The 24,642-nt window shown below is 36.9% G+C and overlaps 1 non-coding gene across 1 annotated transcript; it reads left to right on the plus strand.

The window, feature by feature from the left end:
- The first annotated feature begins 389 nt into the window (after nt 1-389).
- Nucleotides 390-496, plus strand: LOC113434887 (U6 spliceosomal RNA). Its single transcript, XR_003373865.2, has one exon. It is a non-coding gene; the product is annotated as a U6 spliceosomal RNA (small nuclear RNA).
- Nucleotides 497-24,642: the final 24,146 nt, after the last annotated feature.

The following is a 24,642-nucleotide window of genomic DNA, read 5'->3' on the forward strand; positions in this document are numbered from 1 at the left end:
AACTGGTTTTGAATTGAAAAACAACAATAATCATAATGATAATCATGGTATACATATCAATAATAATCACATAGTAATAGTACAATTAGCTTGTCCATATTAAAAATAATTCAGTATATAATTAATTGTCCTTTTAACTTTTTTAGTTTCTTTTAGTTTCTGTTAGTTTCTGTTTCTGTTAGTTAGCCATTGGTAAAACAAGTCCCACATTAAGAAGTATTCTTTGCACATTCTAACATTTTTTATAACATTCCATCTGCAGGGATCTCTTCATTCTTCCAGTGTTGTGCAAGCACAATTCTTGCTGCTGTTAACACATGTAAAATTGGATATGTATTTCCTTTATTATACTGTTCTGGTAAGATGCCCAACAAAAATATTTCTGGTTCGTGCTCGCTTCGGGAGCACGTATACTAAAATTGGAATGATACAAAGAAGATTAGCATGGCCCCTGCACAAGGATGACGCACAAATTCGCGAAGCGTTCCATATTTTTTTTTAAAAAAAATTCTGGTTTAAGATCTATATGTTGCTTTATCATATCTTTTTCTAACCATGTATACATGTGTCCAGTATTTTTTTTGCCTTTGGACATATCTACTACATATGATAGTACAAACCTGGTATCTGATTACATTTCCAACATTTCTCTGAAAGTCTGCAACCTTTATTCTGAAGGCTAAAGATACATAGTGGCATCTCTTTCTCCCTGGAGAGAGCTGGTGATACCCAGCTTTATATATCTATCCTTGGTGAATGAAGGTCCTGTCTTTGCATTTGGTGGGTAAAGGTCTGGATGGGGGATAAGAAGCTTCAGCTCAACCTTAACAAGACTGGTACATGAAGGCTCTAGGAACATAACATTTTTGGCCTGAATAGGGTTGCACTGCCCACCCCAAACAGACCCAGTGCAGTCTGAGGATTCTCCTGGAATCATGCCTCCTCTTAAAGAATAGATGGCAGATGTGACTAGGATGGCCTTTGTGCAACTTTATTTATACACCATTGTGCCCATTCTTGGACCAGGAGGTTTCGCCTATGTCATCCATGGCCTGAGGATTACATAGATTACTATAATATCCTGTCTATGGAGATGCCCTTGAAGAGTGCCTAGATGCTTCAGATGGTACAGAATATGGTGGCACAAAGAGTTATTCAGAGTTCTGGATCAGTGGACAATACACCTCTCTTCCATAAGCTGCCAATGTGTTTCTGAGTTTAATTTAAGTGCTAATAATGACTGTGAAGCACTACCTGGCACACTCCTTTCTGTAGTTACATCCAGCCATCCCATCTGGACCAGCAGGAACAGCAGGGGTGCGATTCAACCAGTATAACAACCGGTTTGGTGAGCGTGCACTTTCAGTGGGTGCACAACAAATGTGAGTTCAACATTTTTAAAAAGCTAATGCTTATCTTCAACTGCAGCTAAATAAAACAGCTGAGGCATGGCAAGCCACTCTGCCACATGAATCAACTGTGCTCTAACAAAATGACATAAAGCACAGGAAAGAGTTTAATTTAAGGTGGCAGAATCCCACCCCTGAGGAACAGGATGGCCTGGTATCATCTAGCAAAGAATATCATCTGGTAAGATCTAAGGAGAGAGCTTTTTAAAAAAAAAAAATGCCTCGACTTGCCTATTGATGATTTTAAAATAATTATTTTAGTGATTGAAGATTTTCCTGTTTGTGTATGGATTTCTTAAATTGTTTTTATTTAATTATTGTTTTTATTTGTTATGATTCTCTCAGAGTCTCTTAGATAGGACAGGCAGTCTTACAAATTGAAACTGACACAGCTTTCAACCTGCAAGGATACTTTAACACAATCAACATCTGCCTATGTTTAGTCCTTGAGAAGGATTTCATGGGTGGATAAAAATGCAAAATCCAGGCTAAACATTTGGCTGATCTGCAACCAACCATAATATTTTTTCCATCTTTCTTTTTGGATCCTTCTGTCCCTAGTGTCTGTTTTACACACACACACACACACACACATACCCCCTCCCACACACTCTTTCTACCTCCATGGCTGTCTCTTTGTGTTTTTCCCCTCTTCCCTCTCTTTTTATTTGCTTCCCCTCACCACCAAGCTGCCTTTCACAATCTCCTTGCTCAGTGTGTTCATTTAAGCAGAGCAAACATTTAATGAAGTAGGCATATGCATTCATACTGAAAGCAGAAATAGCAGTTGGAAGTCCAGGAAAACTTGAGGCAGTACAAGGCAGCTGTATTTCCAGGCCAGTGCCGTTCAAATATACATCTATAGAGACTTTCCCTATCATCCCCAGGAACTGTACTCCAAGATGTGACAGGAAGAGTTAGTTAAACATTTGAGAAATGCATGGCCAAGCCAATGAATTGATAATGGTTGTTAATTTGTAATTTTGTTGTACTTGTGATGCTCATTTGCCCCCATCCAGCAAGTCTAGTATAACTAGGGAAAATGGGATTCTGAATAATCAGGCTTTTCCCATTCATATACTTTTTGATCAATTCTGTGTCACTGAAGGGAATGATTCAGTTTAGAATAGAACTGAAAAAAATGAACACATTGAATGCAAGCATATAGCAAAGGAGTGCATAAGAATGCTAATGTTGTGCAAAGTCCTTGCCTCCTTTGTATTACTTTATGAAGTTCAACAATTTTAGAAAGGAAAAAAAAAACTCCAAAGACATATTTTATTGGAGGTCTTCTAGTCTAATCGCCTCCTCAGGAAACCTGCTGCCCCACTTTTCAGGAAACCCTATACCATTTCAGACAAATGGTTGTCCAATCTCTTCTTAAAAACTCCCAGTGTTGGAGTATTCACCATTTCTAGAGGCAAGGTTTCCCACTGGTTAATTATTCTAACTGTTAGGAAATGTATTCTTAATTCTAAGTTGCTTCTCTCCTTGATTAGTTTCCATCCATTGCTTTTTGTCCTGCTTTCAGGTGCTTTGGAGAATAGCTTGACAGGGAGTTTGTGGCAACCCCGAGATATTGGAACCTTCTATCATGTCACCCCTTGTCCTTCTTTTCATCAAACTAGAGTTGGGTATCAATTCCAGCAACTGTTCTTTATATGTTTTAGTCTCTAATCCTCTAATCATCATTGCTAGTCTTCTTCACTATTTCTAGAGTCTCAACAACTTATTTATATTGTGGCAACCAAAACTGGATGCAGTATTCCAAGTGTGGTCTTACCAAGGGTATTAAAGTGGTATTAACACTTCATGTGATCTTGATTCTATTAAGGAAGGAAGGAAGGAAGGAAGGAAGGAAGGAAGGAAGGAAGGAAGGAAGGAAGGAAGGAAGGAAGGAGTTAATTGGACATCATTTTTAGTTATTTTTAGTTATTGATCTTTACCCAATAATTTGTAAAATAATTGAACCATATTTGCTATTTACCAAGTCACCCAGGTGTGATCATTCGGTGCAGTGTTAAATCATACTGACCTGCATATCAAATTCATTTTATGGGCAAAACATTGCTGGAAACAAAAGTGTTAATACTGCCTTAACTCAGTGACTCGTGCTTGTCACAGGATTGTTGTTTGTTGGATGTTAGAAGTCGTCCCCCATTCCTATCCCTTACAACAGATCAGTTCAAAGAAACAATTTAAATTTGAATCATTGAAGTCATAATTCTATAATCTCCTGATATCCAATTTAAGATAACATTCTGCAGTATGTGCAGAATGGATACCAGGGGTCAGCTATGGCAGGAGCTGTGATTGAAACCAATAAAAAGAGAATGAAAGATTTATTCACAGATAAGTCACTTGCCTTCAGAATAAAATTATTCAACCCTTTATCTGTTGAAGTGGGAATGGATTTCATAGATGAGAGATTAAGATGTGATTTGTCACACTGTTAACAGTTTCAATGCAGGCTTGTTCCATCCCAGTTGCATGACATTACTTTTTAGAGCTAAATCTTTCTGAGGAATTTACAGTTGTTCAAGAGAATGTAATTAAAAACATAGACTGTATAATTCACTATCACTTGTCATTTCTTAACATTCCCTTAATTATCTATCATGTAAATTGTGTTTCAAAATTTGGTACCAATGAAGTAATTATAAATACTCAACAAGAACTGGCAGAGCTTGCCATAATAATGCAGAATTTAGAGGAACTTTTTTTCTCCAATTAATGCTACATTTTAGATATGGCTAAACTAAACTATAGAGGTCTGGAACTTAATTTCCATTCCAAACCTAATGTACTACATTTCTATTATTTCATTCCAGCTGTCACAGAGAATGTATCCCAACAATTAGGCAAGTATGGAATGTGATAGAATATAATAAGCTAGATTCCCAGGAGGGAGGGGTGCATTCCAGGAAAATAAGAGACAACTCAGTCAAGATATTTCCACATAGTTCTACTATCTATTATCTATATTCACCATATTCTCAGTTCAGAGTATATGGTAGGTATAGATGTTAGGGTTCCGAGTAACCCATGGAAAACAGAATTCCGAGGCTGGTAGATTTCCCAGAGAAAATGTTTATTGGATACATCATATCAGCACAGACAGTGGAAACCAACTCTAAAGATTCCCACAGTTTTCACCTAATTAAAAGAGTAAAACTCCCCTCCTGCAGGTGTCACCAGTCCCATTGTTCATTGAATATAGCTGGCAGGCTCCTGTTCTCCTTCACCAGCCGCCTGTTATGATGACCTTGGTTCCCACAGGAAAACTTTTTGTTTTGACTGTTATCTTCTCCCTCCCTTCCCTCTCTCAGGCTTTGTGGCAGCTATGAGGCAGCACAACATGGCTTCCACCAGAATCGCTTCAGAGTTGACAATAGATAGTAGAATGCTTCAATTTGACAAACAATCTATAGATGGGCAACAATAAAGAACTCAGCTTGAAAAAAATCACCACATGTCTTTCTGGGTTTTGGGCCCTGACATCAATCTTGCCAAATCTAGATCTACCATATATTCTGATAACTCTTGGGGAATGATTGTCTTCACCCTCTTTCTCTCACCCAAAATAACTGAACTAAGCTGTCACTTATACCTCTGAAATGAATCTCCTCCTTCCTGGGAAGCCAGCCTACAACATTCCATCACATGTGGACATTTCAAATCTCACCTCCCCCACAAAAGAATGGCAGCAGACATGGAACATTGGATTTAGCAATACTGAAATTAACAGACTGAAGTTTGATAATCTCTGCTATCTTTCTTCTTCTTATCATCATGTGACCCTGACCTCAAATTGCTAGATTATGCTCTTTTGCTTGGGTGCCCTTGGCACATATTGACTTCTAATGTAGGGTTATGCAGAACTTCAGATAGATGCTTTACCTAGAACAGGAAAGGGAAATTGTGGCCCTTTAATGACTTTTAGACTTCAAGTGTTCTTCAAGTACAACTCTTCAATTCTCATGATTTTTATTAAGAATAAAAGAATAAGATTTTTAAAAAGAATTCTTATGACAATTCTTATAACTTGTGGACTTCAAGTCTTGTAGAATTGAAATCCACAAGTCATAAAGGGGCTATAGTTCCCACTTCTGACCTACAGGGTCTCTTCAGAATCCTCTTCTACTTGTGGATGGTGTAATTCTACTGCTATTATACAGTAAATAATGGTGTGACGAGATTGGATTTATTTGTTTGCTTATTTTGTTTCCTTCATGGATATGTGCAGACTGAAAAGCTAATATAATAAAGCCTCTTTAAAAACAATCAAACAAACAAATAAGAAAGACAACTCCTTTCAGTTTTATTTTAGACAGGCAACAAATCTCACTGAACATTTCTAACTTCTAAAGTCCAGATTTATTCAATCTGCATGAGCTTTTAGATGTGTGAAGCAATGTGGAATAAGTCCATTGCCCTATCCCCAATTTTAGGTGACCCTTCCCTCACCTTACACACTGTTAAACATGTGCAGCTTTTTCATGCAGTTTTTGGAGACTCCATTGAAGATGAGGTTCCCAATAATCAAAGGAGATCCAATGCTATATATGTATTTTCAGATGCATGAGAACATTTTTCTGTACAGAAAATCATATTTAAAAAAAACCACACCATCTCTTACCTTGGCTGGCTGAGACTTCTGAGTGTGGAAGTCCAGAATATCCTTCAATACCCGATTACTTATCATGGCTCTGTTCAGATAGCCTTGGCTTGACTACAGTAGGGATGATTCTCTTCTCCATTCCATTTCATCATCATTATCATCTTTTAGTGACCCCATAATCCCTTGCAGGGTAGAGTCTGGGCAACAGAATGGAGCTGAGTGATTACTGGCCGGATGCCCTTCCTGTTGCCAATGCAGAGTCATATTCAGCAGATATATTCTCATCATGCCCAGAGAGAAAAATATCTGCCTCTACCTAGGATCAAACTCACAGGAGAGATTGTGAGGTGAGAGCTCCACCTCTAGGCCACTGAATCACTCTCTTCTCCATTCCATTTGTTTCTATCAAAAACAGACTCCCATTTATAAGGATAAAATGGCGAGCAAATTTTCTTTTGAACCTCCATGAAATTTCTCATGTGTCTTTTATTGCCGTACTTATGCAATATGCAAAACTTTACAAAAATCTTTCTCTTCTGTTAATCATTTAATTATTTTTCTAAACCCAAAAAGAGGAAAGTAATTATAATTGCACACAAGTATTTAACCATTCTCTTTAGGGAGGATTTATAGTTAGATCTAAGGCTGAAGTAATAGGCAGTTTCTTTGCCTAGATAGCAACAACACTTAAACTTCTATATCATCCCATAGTGCTTTATAGCACTTTCTGAGTGGTTTACAAATGGTAGCATATTTCCTCCAACAATCTGGGTCCTAATTTTCCAACCTCAGAAGGATGGAAGGCTGAGTCAACCTTTAACCTCTCAGAATTGAACTCCTGGCTGCTGGAAGAGTTTGTCTGCAATACTGCATTCTAACCACTGTGCCACCAGAGGTGGAAAGCTATGGCTTAAAATGTGGTATACTTTTTATAAGAGATACAGTTTGTCAGCTAAAAACCGTTCGGCTACCAAGCAGTCTCTGTGAGAAAAATAGATGGGCACAGTCCACCTCTTCCTAAAATCTGCAATACTTTTTCCAATTTATACAGCATTACGGGAAAATTGAATATTCCACATTTTGTAGCTGCTAAATTTTGGGGAGATGACAAAGCAGTCATTATCATTCACTACCTAATTGTAGTGCTTCACATTATTTTCAAATTTACAATAGGATTTGGCAATATGAACCTGGTGATCATTGTTAAACTTTTTTTTCCTTTTTATGAAAATTTTTATTTATCTGATAGCTTGTTTCTCTGGGGATTTTTTTTTCTTTATTAGACCATCTGCTAAGGAATATTGGTATTTCAGCTTCAAAAATACTTTTGTCACACTTGCAAATACTCTAGTGCAGGGATCTATAGCTCACAAACTGTATGTAATATCTAAACTCCTCATTTTTGGGGGGGGAGAGGTGTCTTTGGCAATCTTCCAAATCTACTCCAGCAGTGTGGCAGCAAACAGACAAGAATTAGTAGTGTAGATTTCCATCAGCCATTAAATAAAAAGATTATTTTAATTCTAGAAAATTGCAGGGACTAGTTCAGGAAATTGCTAAGAGTCAACGATGACTTAAAGTCATGTGTGTGCATACACACACACACTCAGACATGCACACAGACATACAGGAAAAAAAAGAATACTACAGGTTTTCGATAAAAAAGATAGCTTTTAAATAACTTCCAAATCAACCCCCATACTTCCGTTTATTTGAGTTATATGAATCTGTCCAACTGTGACATCACAGTCTAAAAATATACCCTGCCTTCCACCCACTCCAAATGCTGTCCAATTCAATTTTATAAAATCAGAGTGAAAAATTGGATATTTGGAGTGAACTTCTATGGAAATTGTGATAATGTGTTCCAGAAAACACTACTCTGCCTATAATGGCAGCATATTGAAAGAAACATTAACACTTATGGCTAAGATGCCTTTGTAGTGTTTTATCTGCCTTCATTGTCTCATTAAACCCCATCCTCACTGAAAAAAAACCAACATTTCTTAGAGCACAGCTGAAAAAATACTTTCTGACATAGTTAATAAGAGTTACTTTATAGGGGAGATGGGTGGCATAAAAATGTAATACTTACATATTGTACATACATACATACATACAGTAGTTCTAATGATAAGTTTCTTACTTCTCCCAAAAAGAATTAATATAGTGCCTGCATAGAAGTAATTGATCTATCACAAAACTTGTCACTTGATACACCCACACCTGAAGCCATAAACAGAATGTCAACTCATACAATTTCTATGCCTGTTTTAGAGTTGCGATGAATGGGGGTGTGGGGAGGAGAGAAATTTGAAGTAGCAGTGCGGCAGTTTAAAACCAAAAGGGAAAACAGAGCCATAGGTGATAGTAATTACATGTCTCAGAATTGGCTTCATACAGGACATGTTTGCTCCTAATAAATCCTTTGAAAAAAAAAATTTGGAAAATTTTATTTGTGTTTTCACAAAAAAACCATAATACAAATAAAACATCTTTTTTTAAAAAAATAACATGGTCCCGGGTTACACTTCTTCATACAGACACAAATTCAGTTTCATGCTCATTCTTGTGTTCTATTCTATATCTTATTACTGTTTTACATTTTCTACATACTTTTTCCCCTCTTTTAATTTTCTCAACTTTATTTTGATTATCTTATCTCAATTCAGATCATTATATTTATACTTTTGTCTGTCCTGTTTCAATTTCATATTATTTTTTCTCATTAAACAAATTTTCTCCTGTAGTTACTAATTGGAGTATGACACCTTTATATCTTTTAATTTTATCCATTCAACTCTTATTTAAGCTTCAATGTATACCTTTTAGATTATAACATTCAATATAGTACATAACTTCCAATCGAATTCTGCTTGGTACATTCTTAAAATACACACTATATTCTTTTAAAAAGATTATATATGTAAATAAAACACTCATTCCATTCCAATTCAATTCTATCATTAATATTCATTAGCATCTTAACATCTTTAACATTTCTTTTCAATTAAATATCATACTTCCTTGGGAACACTTATAAACTTTCCATAATTAATTTTTTTCCATATTTCTCTTCACTTTGTTTTATAAATCATTAATAATAATTAAAATGTTTCATCCTTTCCTAATTTAATTCTCTCATTCACTTTATTTTATTTGTTTATTAACAAGTATTCCACTAGATTACAATAAATATTTTATCCATCATTTTAAGCATATTTTCAAAGATTATTTCTATTTGTAATATAACAATACTATCTTATGTACCTTTGCAGAATCCCTTTAATAATTAAGTTTTCACCCATTATCTCTAAACAGGCTTACACTTTCAATTCTTATACCTTTGCCCTGTTTCTCTATATCTTGTTTCTGTCCTTTATAACTTCTTTTCCTTCCTTTCTTCCCTCTCTTCTTCTCCCTCCCCTTTTTACCTTCTTGCCTCTCTACTTCTAATTCTGTCTTCTGTAATCCATTCTTGTGTTGCTTTCTAATATTATACTTATTTTTCAAACTATTCTTTTTTTGGTTGTTTTTTCAAATCTTAAACTTTTCATCCTCTTTCTCCCTTTTCCTTTTTTCCCCCCACATAAAATACTTGATCATTAAAGATGGCTTCTTCTTTGTCCCAATCTTCTTGTTCTGCAAGTGTTTCTTGTTGTTTCTCATAATTCCAGATCTCCATTTTTAAGAGTTGAAATACGAAGCCAAAAGAACTTCTCCCTTCTTGTGCATCTTCTTTGTACTTTTAAAGTTCCATTTTCAGTTCTTCTAAAAGTGGTGCCATTTTAAACACTTTTAAACAACCACCTGATTGATTTTAGTCATTTAAATGCAGTAAACAAAAATCCAGAGATCACCAAGTAATCCAAATAATCCCAAGCTGTTTCTTCTTGCTTCTTTTTTCAACTTTCTCTTCCTGGGGTTCTACTATTGTGTTGCCAAGTTTCAGTTAAAATATATCTTTTAGGAATCTTCTTGAGGTTTTAGTTCCAGGCAGTCTCCTCCATTTTTCCAGATCCTGCCCTTTTATTCTTTTTCTCTACTTTCCTGCTTTTAAAAGCTTTTAAGTATCCAGAAATCTTTATTATCCCTTTGATTTTTTATTTTCAGCTTAAATGCCTGTTGATGTCAAAGTGGATTTTTTTCCAATTTTTTGCTTAAGTCTCTTAGCTGTCAGCATATAGAAGAGAAGAGAAAAAACAAACCAAATTCTTTCCCTTTTCTCTCTCCTTCGCTGCTTCAAGATCTTCTTTGGGAACAATGTTATTTTTTTATAGTTTAAATACCAGGGTACCTTGCATTGTTGCTTTTGCAGTTTAACCTGGTCAACCAAGATTTTCACTTCGTATCTTCCTCTTGCACATTCCTTTTCTAGTTCTTCTTTGAGGTGGCCATTTCTGACCACCACTGCAACCGCCTTCGGGAAAGGGAGTAATGGCCAACTGAAGAGGAGAGATGTGGCTCTCCTCAACCCTGCTGGCAGTCTCCCCTATCTTCACCACCTCTATGGGATGGCTTAGCTGGCTCGGGGCGCTCCGGTGGTGTGCATGGATTGAATATGAGCATGATCGTGGTTTTGGTCTGTCAGCTAAGAAACTCAAACCGGAAGTCCAAATCCTTTGAAGTTTTTGAAGCTTGGCTTAAGACTTGAAACAGAGATCCCTTAAACTCTGCTAAAGATGTTATCTAGCCTGATAATGAAACATTTAGAAACCAACCCACAAGCTCAGAGAACGAACCTTTACCTATATCCAATTAATTGCTTTTCCCATATGGTTTTGTTTCCTTAAATTCCATGTCAGGATTTATTGCAAAATACTGGCTTTCTTCAGATCAAGAAGACTGGTTTGGTTTAAGTTAACACCATGGGATTTGTGTCTCAGGCATAGGATAAACAGATGATTTGATGAGTAACAGTGGTTTTATAATCCCTCTTTTATGAAGAAACAAGAAAAAAACATTGAAATATAATTCTTATTTGATTAAGGAAATCATGTCTAACAACCATGTATTTTTGAGGATAGCTGCTTTATCTTCACAGATAAATTTACTAACTGCTGTTATTTCTGAAGCAACATATTGAACGTGTAATTGTGTGTGTTTCCTTCAAGTCAGCCTTGACTCCTGGTGACTACATGGACAGATCCATGCAGTTTTTTTGCCATTGCCTACTTTCTCCTCATAACCAAGAATGACATAAGATTTCCTGATGGAGCAGGAGGTTGGACTAGATGACCTTCTAAATCCCTTCCAGCTCTGGATGGCTGTGCTGTGCTGTTTCCAAGCATTGAGAGATAATGACCAACTCAAAGTCATCCAGATGCCTAAGGAAAACTAGAATCTGAGTATTCTGTACAACTTGACCTATCTCTTCAAAGGTAATAAAACATTCAATGCTTAAAGTAGATGGTAAGAGTTGGGAGTGCTGAATGATAAGAATGGTCCTAGCCTGTATTTTCTGAACATTTTTATCTTCCAGTATGCATCCTAGTAAAACTAGAGTTGCCCTCAAACACATCTGGAGGACATTGGGTTGGGATAGGCTGTTCTGGAAATCAGGAGCCATAATGAGAAATGTCAAAACCCATTTCTTATTCTGCCAAATAAAAGGGCATGTGATGATACACGCTATTTGCTGGACCGGTGGAAATGGAGGAAGATCTTTATTAAATTCTACGCAGATGGCTTTTGAGGCTTTTATCAAGCCTTTTAATCTTTCTTGCTAAACTTTAATGTGAGCATATAGCAGGTTTAATATGAAGGGATTTTTGACCTTTTCAAGAATTAAATGGTAACCACCAAAGGCTTTATCATTGTTAACTAGGGCAGTTAATGGAGGTCTTATTTCAAATTCTGGAACTCTGAACAAGCACTTCCCTAGTCTACCCTTTTCTCTTACAGCTGCTTTTTATTAACTCAATGGGAGTTTATTTAGATAAAACAAAGCACACTCCATGCTGCCAAGGTTTTTTAATGAAAAGCACAAAAGGGAAGTGCGTTAAGAAAATATTCCTTTAAAAAAATGCTGTGCAAATCATCAAATTGTATTATATGAGGCCTAATGGATCTCTCTGGCCTTCACTACTGAATACGTGTTTGTTATTCCCTAATGATGAACCTGAGAATGTGGATTAAATGTATTTTGCAGGCTGTTGTTTTATAAAGACTCAAGCATCAATATTTGTATTTGGAGCAATGTTTCTATTTCTAACCTAGCACCATCTGGATGACCTGATATTTTATTTCCTGGGAATAATCTCTGCTACCTGGAAATCCTAGGAGTTGTGTAGTCCCTAAGCACTGGAAAAATGTAATATTGAAAGTCCAAGACTTGAAGTCATTTGGTCTATATCAAGGATCTCCAACCTTGACAACTTTAAGACTTGTGGACTTCAACTCCCAGAGCTTTGCTGGCTGAGGATCTCGGAGTTGAAGTCCACATGTCTTAAAGTTGCCAAGGTTGGAGACCCCTGTCTATATTACCTGTATTTAAGACACAACCGTTTCTTTCAATTATTTCCTACTGTTTCAATCTTCTTAACCCTATCAAATCAATCTTTCCATAAGACACCTCAGTCACTATATTTTTACAGTACTCATAAATGAGTAATCCTTGGTACCCTCTGAACTTGGTTGTTTTCTTGCAGACATTTCATTGCCCTGACAGTAACATCATCAATGGTATTAAGGAGTGAAGTTTGCTGTCATTTTATATTCTAGTGGCTTGTCCTGTTAGTGTTGGTTTGGGAATGTCTTAGAAGTTCTTTGATTGGACTGTTTACTGTTGGATTTTTGGCAGTTCCTTGATTGGGGTGTTTGCTTCCTTGTTTGTTGTTCTGTTGTTAATCTTGACATTAATCTATGCTCATCTAGGCATCTGGTGCTGGTAGGGAGATGTTTTGTTCCCTTTTTGGCTTTGACTGTCTCTTTGTATGTAGTAGATATTATAGATCAGTGAGGGCGAACCGTTTGTTGTGGTGTGCCGAAAGCATGCGTGTACTGGCACCCATAATGCAATGCACCCAGCCCCTCCTGCGCATGCCATTTTCACCCTCCCGGAGGCTTGAGCGAAGCCTCTGCAGCTTTGGGAGGCTGAAAACAGGCCATTTTTGGCACTTCTGGTATTTCTGGAAGGCCTGTTTTTTGACCCACCAAGGCTGCAGAGGTTCCCTCAAGCCTCCAGGAGGGCAAAAATGACCTCAAATGGACCAAAAATCAGCTGGGAGGTGCGCGCATGCACAGTGTAGGTAAGTTTGGCTGGGGCTTGTGTGCCGGCACAAATGACTCTGCATGCCACCTGTGGCACACATGCCATAGGTTTGCCATTGTGGCTATAGATTATGTTTATATCTATGTGTTTATGTGTCATCTAGAAGTAGGACTTGAACTACTTAAAAGTTCACAAGAAAATCCAAAAACTATAAACGGTGAATTCATTAGTATGAACAGTAATTAAGATCAAATTTTATTGTCAATCTGAGTTGCATAGGTGCTGTTAAATAGTTAGATATTTTTAAAAAGGTAAATTCTTCTTCAAGTTTGAGTTGACTTCTGGTGATCATGGATGTTTCTACATCATCTTCCTTACAAGAATATTGGAAGTGATTTGCCATAATCTACTTTTGACATTTTTTTTCAATTTCCCAATCTAGATTGCAGCCCTAGAATTTCTCAACTAACCCCAGCAAGTGTTTCAAACAAAAACTGAACTAACTAGGTCTGATACTGTTTTCTTTTTCTTTTTCCCAAACTTATTGGCTTGTACAAGTAATGTTTATAAATATATTTATAAGCATTTGGGATAAAAAATTAGCACAAATGTTTCGATACATTTTTTAAACAAGAAATTGTGGGCTAATATAGGGACAGGTTTTTTTTTTCCACCCTGCCATATTTGCCCGATGGTTCTAGATAGACACCTGTTTTAAACTATTATCAGTTGTACATAGACCTAGACGTATATCAATACAATAGTATTCTCTTGTTCTGTTGGTTATCTTAATGTTAACATTTATTCAGTTGTTAAGTTCTGAGTTAATTTTATTGAATTGATTTATTGATTATTGTGTTTTGGTTGTTGCTAGGTTTTGGGGGAGTTGTATTATGTCTTAGTATGGGCATTTTATTTATACATTTATTCATTTATATCCTTCGAGATATAAAGATAACAAATGGATCATCACAACAAGAAAAATGGAAAATATTCAATCCATACATTTTTCAACAAAACCAATGTTAGATTTTCCCCTCCCCCATTAACAATTCTTCCTTCTGTTTCTCCAACTATATATCTTTAAAAACTTGTTTTAACTGTTAGGAACAGCAGTAGATGTAATAACTATGTCTGTTTTTTCCTCTACTGATTCAAGGATTTTGCTTTCAGGCTAATTTTATGTGGGCTTTTTAGGAAAGGTAAAGGACTAGCAGCATAGAGAACATTCTATGCAATTTCACTGTTGGACAGCTGCTCGCTTTTACATGAGCCTTCTAATTTCTATTGCACTAAACCCGAATTCACAGCCAGTGGCAATAGAGAAAGGCCAATGCTGTGTGTAAACATGATCATTTTATTTGCCTGCTGGGGGATACATTGACTAATATACATATACAATCCACCTGCCAACCTGAATTTCCAAAAAAACAAAGAAGGTAGCCTTAAAAGTAACTCTGTTTAAGAATTTAGAAACTAGGATGTAACTAGAGTATGCTCCAACCATATAATTACTATGGGACTTTGCATGAGAAAAATACGCATTTCAATTTTATTTATTTATTTGATTTGATTGCCACCCATCTTGTCTCAATATATGAACTTGGTCCAAGCAAAGTGTTGTAGAAAGCAAAAGGTCATCAATAAAAACAGAGTTAGGCCACTGGTAACCTTCTGGGCTTTTTTCCCCAGTGTTGACTCTCATAGTTTCTTGCATTTAGCCATACTCATGGAGGATCCAAGCAACCTTGAAGCTCCTAGGTCAGGGGTGTCAAACTCGATTTCATTGAGGGCTGCATCAGGATTGTGTTTGACCTCTGGGGAAGGGGTGGGCATGGCAAGGGTGGGCATGGCTAGTTTGATGTCACTTAAGTTGGGGACACCTGTGGTGGCCTGAGTGCTCTGCCAGAGAAAATGGAGTCCAGGAGGACTACAAGCAGCCCACCAGAGGTGGTATTCAGTAGGTTCTGATCAGTTCCGGAGAATTAGTAGTGGAAATTTTGAATAGCCTGGAGAACTGGCAAATACCTCCCCTGACTGGAGATTTTACAGTATCCTTCCCCTGCCATACCCACCAAGCCATACCCATAGAACCAGTAGTAAAAAAAGTTGAATCACTGCAGCCCACCCAATCTCTGTTTTTTTTTTTTTTTTCTGGCAGAGCATTGCAAGTGGCTGTTGCAGCCAAAACTGGAGCTCAGGAGGGCTGCACATGGCCCTCCCAAGCTCCATTTTCACTGGTAAAGGCACTGTGGATTCAGCCCGCAAGCCTTGAGTTTGACACCCCTTTCCTAGGTCATCAAGACTCAGCAGTTTATTCTGTCTTCTCAGAAATGAAACCTCTACCTCAGGACTTGACTAACTTTGGAGGAAAATGTTCCAGAATCACCCTCTAGATTAAAAATTGTATTGATGACAAAAATGCAATCCAAAAGATGTTTAGACTCTTTGTTTCTATTTTACCTGGAAACTCCTGGTTTCATCCTTGCCAATTTCTACCTCAATGCTAATCTAGTTCTCCGGAGTTGAGTTCAATTTCAACTCAGAAATTGAACTTCCATGTTCTGGGACAAAACCTATCTGTGTTGGTTCATTAATCTCCCCATAAAAGATGTTATAAAAATAATACTTTACTTGATGAAAATCTAAGTTCTTGTGAGGTCATATGTACTGTTTCCACCAATAGAATTGAATAGAATTCTTTATTGGCCAAGTGGACACACAAGCAATTTGTCTTTGTGCAAATGCTCCCAGTGTACATAAAAGAAAAAATACATTTGTCAAGTGTCAAGAATCATAAGGTAATGACCTATTGTACCCTATGACTTTAATAATAGTCATAGGGTACAATAAATAATCAAATCATACTAGGAAACAGTCAATATAAGTTGTAAGGATATAAGTGACAAAGTTACAGTCACAGGTGGGAGGGGAAGGGTGATAAGGATATATCATCATCATCATCATCATCATCATCATCATCATCATCATCATCATCAAGATAAAACTCCCTCAAACTGAGCTCAACTCCTGAGAGCTAGATTAGCATGGCCATGTAATTTTCTTGACACCAATATGGAAATGTTTTCCAATTCTTTAGGCTACATTATTTTTCAGCTTCCCAGTCTAGCTTGAAGCTAAGGGAATCCCCTGTTGGCTTCCTATCCAAAGCATATAATCATTAATTTGAAGGTAACTTAATTTTGTTACTATGTATTCCTTAGAACCAAAGTGAGATCAATAGCCATAAATTAAATATAGATGCACACAGAATTCTAGTTCCATATTTAAGTTTTTAGCTTGCTTTCATTTTCAAAAGTAACTGTTTATCTGATGGTAATTTATGAAAGGCTTCTATAAGATTTCTAAAGAATCTATAATAAGAGCTGCTGTCAAAACCACACACTTGGAATCATGTTCTGTTGCATCAAAAGAGAGGAACAATTGATCTTTTGTGTTTGTGTGTTAGGTTCCCCCTCCTTTTATACAGTGATGGTGTGCAAGGGCAGGAAAATCTGAAAGATTTATTCATATATATGATTGAAAATAGTTGGCGCAAGATCAGTTTAAACACTGAGGTTTCGCAGGGGAAATCTAACTATGTTTGAATGTACTACAACGTTTTAATGAAGGGTTGTTTTTTTTCCTCTTAGTTATCAAAACCTAACATGCTGTCAGTACATCCAAAGTGGAGTAAAGTGAGCTGGGGATAAAAGAAAGCAAAAGAACTATTCATAGGACTTTGAGAATTTTCAAGCTGAATCAACTTCAGAATGTTGGATCAAATCATCAAATTGATTGAAAATTTTGAAAGAGTGCATAGATTCACAAGTGCATAGAATATTCTATTTTTCCTCAAATTCAATTAACCCAATTAAATAATTCATTTTGGATGTCTACAGCAGACTGATAGTCCAAATCAGTTTCAACTATTAAATCAAACTGATTTTCCAAACTAGAAATCTGAATTGGGTGAGAATGGGGCTAGTCATATCTACTCTTTAATATTCCATTAGAACCAGTAGATCTAAAATAGCTGCCCCGGCTTGTCAAAAACACCTGGCCACCACATTCTAAAGAGAAAACAGATTAATGAATCAGCCATCCTAAAAAAGACATATAACATTTGTGAAGTGAGGAGTCTGCTGGCAGCCTCTCAAATGACAAGCCAAAAGACTGCTAGAACAATAAATGTTACATGTGATATTTTTTTCTAAGCCAAAATGAAGAGCAATCCAATATTAACATAAGCAGTAAACATGATTGGTAGGTGCCAAGCAACAAGAAATTCACCAAATTCTGCAATTCACAGTCAGGTATTTTAGAATATTTCAGCAGCTGCTTTAATTGTTTACTTTTCTTTTATGGTTTGATCATTTAGTCACTGGCTATAATTCCCCAGTGGCATATGTGCACTGTGCAAGCATGCCTAAAACCTCAGGGCTACCTACCAAATTAAAGAGACCCAAATTTTCAAAAAAAAAATTGCTAGGACCCTCATAATGCAACATCTAAATATTATCAACTGTGAAAAACAATTGCTAATTTGATTTTTAATACTAAAGAAAGTTGTAGAAGTTATATAGAATAGTATGCTCTGTCATTCTGTTCTACTAAAGTCTATACTGAATGCTCGCTTTCCCCTCCCCATTCCCATCCCACAATACCTGTGAAAACTTCTCCTTGCTGCCACCTACCTTCCTACTTCTGGATCCTGCTGTTTTAATCTTTTAAAATTTTATTTTCACTTCCTGACTTGACATGAAGATTATTGTTATTGTATTATCAGCTCTTGGCCTCAGGCTACATTTAAAATTGAAAAAAGAAAATCAAATGCTTTGGTTTGTTGGCTGTTGATTTTTGTGTTTTTAATGTTATCAATGTGCTTTGTGTATTTTCTGGGACTCAGTCTACAGAATAATGGAATCCATCTTCCTTTCTTTGCCTGTTCCATCCTTGCTCTACTCCCATTGCTTATTTGCTTGTTCAGGTCTATCTTCTTAGAATTATTATTGTCCATAGAACCTTATAGAACAAGAATATTTTTTTTCTTTTAATGACCCTATAATTTCTTTTATCGCGGTGGACTTAAGGCAACTAAATGGAGTTGAGCATTTATTGGAGAGATGATCTTTTTGATACCACATGGAGTTTACAGATTTTTTTTTCTTTGTACTCTAGGAGAGAAACCTCTGACACTATCTAAGACTGAACTAACAACCTTTCAAGGGGGAGGTGAGAGTCTTCACACTAGGCTATATCATTCAACCTTATAAAACAAGAATATTTTCTCAAAAACCCAGTTACACTTAGTACTTCTCTTGCTTAAGAGAAAAAACTGTATTCTGTGCCTGTTTAATTTCTCAGTGTGAGCAGTGGAAGCTACTAATACTACTTACTATTAGTGAAAGCTATTATTTAGCTACAGGATCCTCCCAAAGAAAATAGCTAGTAAACCACCTAAAAAGCAATATTTTGGTCACTAAACTAATTCATATGCCTTTTACAATATATCTCCCTCCCTCTCGCCTTGTCTCTCTGAATCTCTTTCTTTCTTTCTTTCTTTCTTTCTTTCTTTCTTTCTTTCTTTCTTTCTTTCTTTCTTTCTTTCTTTCTCTTTCTCTCCCTCTCCCTTTGTCCCCCTCTCTTTCCCCCTTCTGTTTTTGATTCATGTTTTTAATTCTTATAAAACAGTGCATTTCTGGAAATGCCAGTGCAATTTACTCATGTAATCTGAGATATGAAAGGTATATGAGACTTAATTAATTCAAAGGCTTTTTTTAAAAAAATGATTTTGAAAGATTACAAGAGAACAACAATCCTTTGACTATTGTGAAAAGTCTGTCATGGTCTCTGGAAGGAGATTTCTCTAGATTATTTGATTTACTAGGGAAGGTTGCTATAACCTGATATATAAACATGGGTTGTGGAAAGTGAATTATCTTTCACAGAATTGTGGAATGTTGGAAAAGAGTCTTAACCTTGGAGATCAAACTTAACACTTGGTGAAATCAGTTTCCAATCTTCTATACTACAGTAGTTGAATTAGACACAATATTCTAGATCGGGGTCCCCAAACTTCGCAACGTTAAGACTTGTGAACTTCAACTCCCAGAATTCTCCAGCCAGCTGGCTGGAGAATTCTGGGAGTTGAAGTCCACAAGTCTTAAGGTTGCCAAGTTTGGAGACCTGTGTTCTAGATGCAATCTGATCAATACAGTACAGGATAAACAAAATACTTTATTTCTGGAAATCAACTTTTTTTTGCAGCTGCATTATGATGTTGATCCATGATCCACTTATATTTCATAAACTTATTAAGATCTTTTATGCATGTATATTAAATTATTATCACCTTATCATATGATGTTTTTCTATCAACATGTAGAGTTTGTTTTTGTCCCTGCTGATTTCTCCCCATTGTTCCAACTTGAATCCTGATTCTATGCTTTAAGGCATTTTTTTATTCCCCTATCACTGTGTTGTCCATAAATTTAATAATAACTTTTTTGTAATCCTCTATCTATCTATATTTATAAATATTTTGAATGGCACCGAGTCACAAATTGTGATATACTGCTCAACTTTTCCCTTCTGTTTAATGTGGAACCAGTCATGTACAATTGTTGAATATGATTATTCAACAAGTTTTGTATTCATCTAATGCTAATATAATCCAGTCCGGGTTTTGTCATTTTCTCTACTAGAATCTCACTGGAGATGTGACTTCTTTCCTGAAATCAAGATACATTACATCCATCACATTTTCATGCTTAACTAAACTGGTCACTCTATTAAAACCTGAGATAAGATTGGTTTGGCGTTATCATTCTTGATAAACCTATCCTGAATCCTGCCAAGTAACTGTGTTATTTTGTTAAATTCTCATTGGTTTAAATTATGTGACTGATTATAGATACTTGGCCTTTCTTCTCCCTCTTTTTAAAGACAGGATTAACACTTCCTTCTTATATAACTATATATATATAAAACTATATATATATAAAACTATATATATATATATATATATATATATATATATATATATATATATATATATATATATATATATAACTATATAACTATATAACTATATAACTATATATATATATATAAAACTATAACTATATATATATAACTATATATTATATATATATATATATATATATATATATATATATATATATATATATATAACTATATATATGAAAACTATATAACTATAACTATATATGTGTGTGTGTGTTTAGTTGTGAAGTTGTGTCCGACCCATTGTGACCCCATGGACAATGTTCCTCCAGGCCTTCCTGTTCTCTACCATCCCCTGGAGTCCATTTAAGCTCACACCAACTGCTTCAGTGACTCTATCCATCCCCCTCATTCTCCACTGCCCATTCTTCTTTTGCCCTCAATCTTTCCCAGCATTTGGCTCTTCTCCAGTGAGTCTTCGTTCTCATTAGGTGACCAAAGTATTTGAGTTTCATCTTCAGGATCTGGCCTTCTAACGAGTAATCAGGGATGATCTCCTCTAGGACTGACCGGTTGGATCACCTTGCAGTCCAAGGGACTCGCAGGAGTCTTCTCCAGTATCATAGTTCAAAGGCCTCAATTCTTTGGCTCTCAGCCTTTCTTATGGTCCAACTTTCACAGCCATATTATGCAACTGGAAATTCTCTCTCTCTCTCTCTCTCTGTGTGTGTATATATATATATAGAAAGATTACAGAAAGAAATCTGAAATGACATATGGAGACTCCTTCAAAATTTTCAACTGTAGTTGCCTGAGTCCTAGAACTTTAAATTCATTTATGATAACCAAGTGGTGCCTAAACATATCTCTTTGTCTTGGCTTTTCATTCCTTCCTTTTGTTTATTCTTAGATCTTGACTGGGTCCTCATATTAATATTTCCTGGATCTCAATATGCATGTATTCCTTCTTCATAACTATTATCACTCTTTCTTTGCTTCTGGGACATTTTTTCTTTTTGAATAAGTTATAATCTTTAGTCTTTGCATTATATTCATGAGTTTATTCCCACCAGGTTTCAGTAATACCTAGCAAATTGTATTTGCTTTCCTGCATTAAGGCTTAGAATTTTTCCTGTTTGTTCTCTGTAGTCTTTGCACTTGCAAAGAGACACTGGAATCCTTGGGTTATGCAACTTTATTTAATCCTACCTCTGTTTACATGCCCATTACAGCTCTGTTCCATTTGCTATATTTGGAACTGTGTTATTTTTTGAGCTTTCTCCTTCTTTCTACTCATGATTAATGTATCAATTAAACCATCTGGGCTCAATTTACAAAGTGTCCTCCAAAAACTTTTTTCTGTACATACTTCTTGCAACATGTTAATTACATCAGGACCAAATAAACAATATTCTGAACATTCACTAGATTGTGATAAAGAGATATAAGATAGCTATCTCTTTGAAGCAATTTAATAGCCCTCCATATTTTTGGTGCCCTGGCGAAATGCATAAATGGAATTCTTCCTTGCTTAAATTAGCGTAACCGTTTCTAAATCTATCTCAGTGCAATGGATAGATTTAGCTAAGATAAAAACTTAATAAGAATGACGTTCTTTCTTAGATCACTAATAAAGAGAACAATAAAGGGCATTAGTACATATGTGTACACATAAAAAAATACATAAAGTGCAGAGGTGGGCTGCTGCCAGTTTGCATCACTTCTGGCGAATCGTTAATTAAGATTAAGTGCAGTTCAGCAAACTGGCAAATCTCACCATTGGCTGCCACTGCCTCTACCCATTTTCTGGCTGTTTTCTGGGCCATTTTCAGGCCACTTTGGGGCTGTTTTCAGCAGCTTTACAGGCCATTTTCCAGGCCAAAACCAACCTGAAACTAGCCCCAAAATGGCCTGAAAACACCTCAAAAATGACCTGAAAATGGGGCAGGGTGAAGCCAACCAATAGAAGGATTAGCACCAACCGGCTAAATCCTACTTCTTCCTTTGAGGGGAATGGCTGGGAGATGGGCCTGGGTGTGATGAGTGATGTCACCCACCCAGTCACATGACCAACCAGCCATGCCTACCCAGCCAGAGAACCGGTTGTTAAAAAAAATTGCAGCCTACCACTGATAAAGTGGTATACATTTTTCTGAATGGACTTATGGCCAGTTAACCCAATCAGGCACTACTTAAAAGATCTACATTGTTGCCCTGACTTGAAGCAAGAGTCTTAAGCATATCTAAAGTCATTATTGGCTGCTGATGCATTGATATCCATGACACTGTCCAAGATGGTGTTATTTAAAGATCCTGTTCCTGGTTTCTTGCCTGACTATCAAAACAAGAGTAGCTTTTAGATTAAATCATGGTTTAGAAATAAAGATCCAGTAACTGAAGCAATCAGAAAGCAAGCATGAGTCATTTTATCAATTTTAGTATAATGTTTATATTCATAGTTTATCTTTTATTTTTAATAGGGCCTGTTTGGCAGGTCTGGCAGAAGTCTGGTGCCAATTCACTTATAATACAAATGTATTTGAAAAGAAGAACATTTTGGAGACCAGCTCTACTTGCTTCCCAGTTTTGCACACAAAGTAGATCCCTAAACATCCAGAAGTATGTTCATCTCAAATTCCTTCAGTCTTCTTTAGGAATCTGTTAACTTGGCATTCACAAGCTGGACGACAAATAAAATTGCTTATAGTCCACCCAGATGTGCAGAAGTCAATTTCCTCAAACCTCTATGTCAGGGGTGTCAAACTCGATTTCATTGAGGGCCACATCAGGGTTGTGTTTGACCTCGGGGAGATAGCTGAGACTGGCCAGATCAACATCACTCATGTAGGGTGCACTCAGGTGGGGCTTGGGGGATCTATTGTCTTCCTGGGCTCCATTTTCAGTTGCAATGGCTTCCTCCAGCTCTCTGCCAGTGAAAATGGAAGCCAGGAGAGCCACATGTGCCCCTCCTAAGTTCAGCTTTACTGGCAGAGGCACAATGGGCTGGTCCTTTTCTGTTTCCCTGTGAGCCAGATCCAAGCATCCTGTGTGCTGGATCTGGCCAATGGGCCTTGAATTTGATACCCCTGCTCTATGCAATTTTATGCAAAGTGCAGCTTCTCTACCTGAAGGGCAGTGGTGGTATTCTATCAGTTCTGCTGAGCCAGTAGTGCCAATGAGCAACGGAGACCGAACCAGTTCTCTCTGACATTCTGCTGTTGGGTCTGCACAGCCACCTGGACTCCCATACCAACCTTGATTCCCTGCTTTTGAAGTGCAGCTGCTTTGTGCGGCACAGCAGATTGCCACACAGCAGCTGCTGAAGCAACAGGGAGAGGGCAGGATTGCAGGAGGTGAGTCAGAAAGACTCTGTGCCTGAGCAAAGTGCATGTTTGGCACGCGCACGCATGCAAAGTGTGTGTGTGCATGCAAAGCGCGTCCACCAAGCCACCCATGGGTGGGATGCTACCGGTTCTTCCTGGCTCTATAGAACTGGTAGCTCTGAAGAACAGCAGACACCGAACCAGTTCTGTGTTTGCTGCTGTTTGGCCCACCCACGTGCCTGGGCTCTTACCTGCCCTTTATTTCCTGCTTTTTCAACCTCAGCTGCTTTGCACAGCACAGCTGAGGTTGAAAAAGCAGGAAAAAAGGCTTTCCAAATGCTGCGCACCTGCACACAGTGCTTTTCAGCTGTCCCAGCAGCAAAGGTAAAGGTTTTCTTACACACACGCACAGCATAATTGTGGCGCTCCTGTGCATGAAGCGCACATGCACATCCAAAGCATAATCACCGAACTGGTAATAACACCAGTTGAATCCCACCACTGAAGCCACCCCCACCAAACTGGTGGTAAAAATGTTTGAAATGCACCATTGCTGAAGGGGCATGTTTATAATTGTCTCAGGTGGAAGTTGAAATGGGCCATCCACAAGGATCAAAAATAACAACTGGGTTCATGCATCATTGTCCCTATTTGTGTCAGAAGCACCTACAAAGCTAACTAAAGGGTGGAAACGATTTACTGATAGTAACTTTTTGCCTGATTGCCAAAAAATAATGCAATCTTCAAAAAAGTTCCTTTCATGTCTCCCATGCATCATAGTAAGGGCACCTTATAAAGAAATATTCAATGTAAGAGTTAAATAACCAAGGGACCTGCATACTTTAATGTTACCCATTAAGGATGTCTATCTTCTGCATGTTCCTAATCATGTGTATTAATTATTATCTGAGTGCACTAGTTCAGATTCTATAAGCTTCAGTTAGAAAGCTTAAAGTTCTTTCCGAACTTATAGCATTTTGGAGAATTATCTGCCAACAAAGATTCATAACGATGCAATGTTTTACACAGACTATAAAGTGGTGGCTATTTAAAAAACCAGAGCAAAGCAAAATGGTCATAATTAGGAGTGAACAGCTAATGAGTGAT

The sequence above is a fragment of the Pseudonaja textilis genome, chromosome 6 (genome assembly GCF_049901715.1).
Source record: "Pseudonaja textilis isolate UNSWEBS1 chromosome 6, rPseTex1.2, whole genome shotgun sequence".
NCBI classification, from domain to species: domain Eukaryota; kingdom Metazoa; phylum Chordata; class Lepidosauria; order Squamata; family Elapidae; genus Pseudonaja; species Pseudonaja textilis.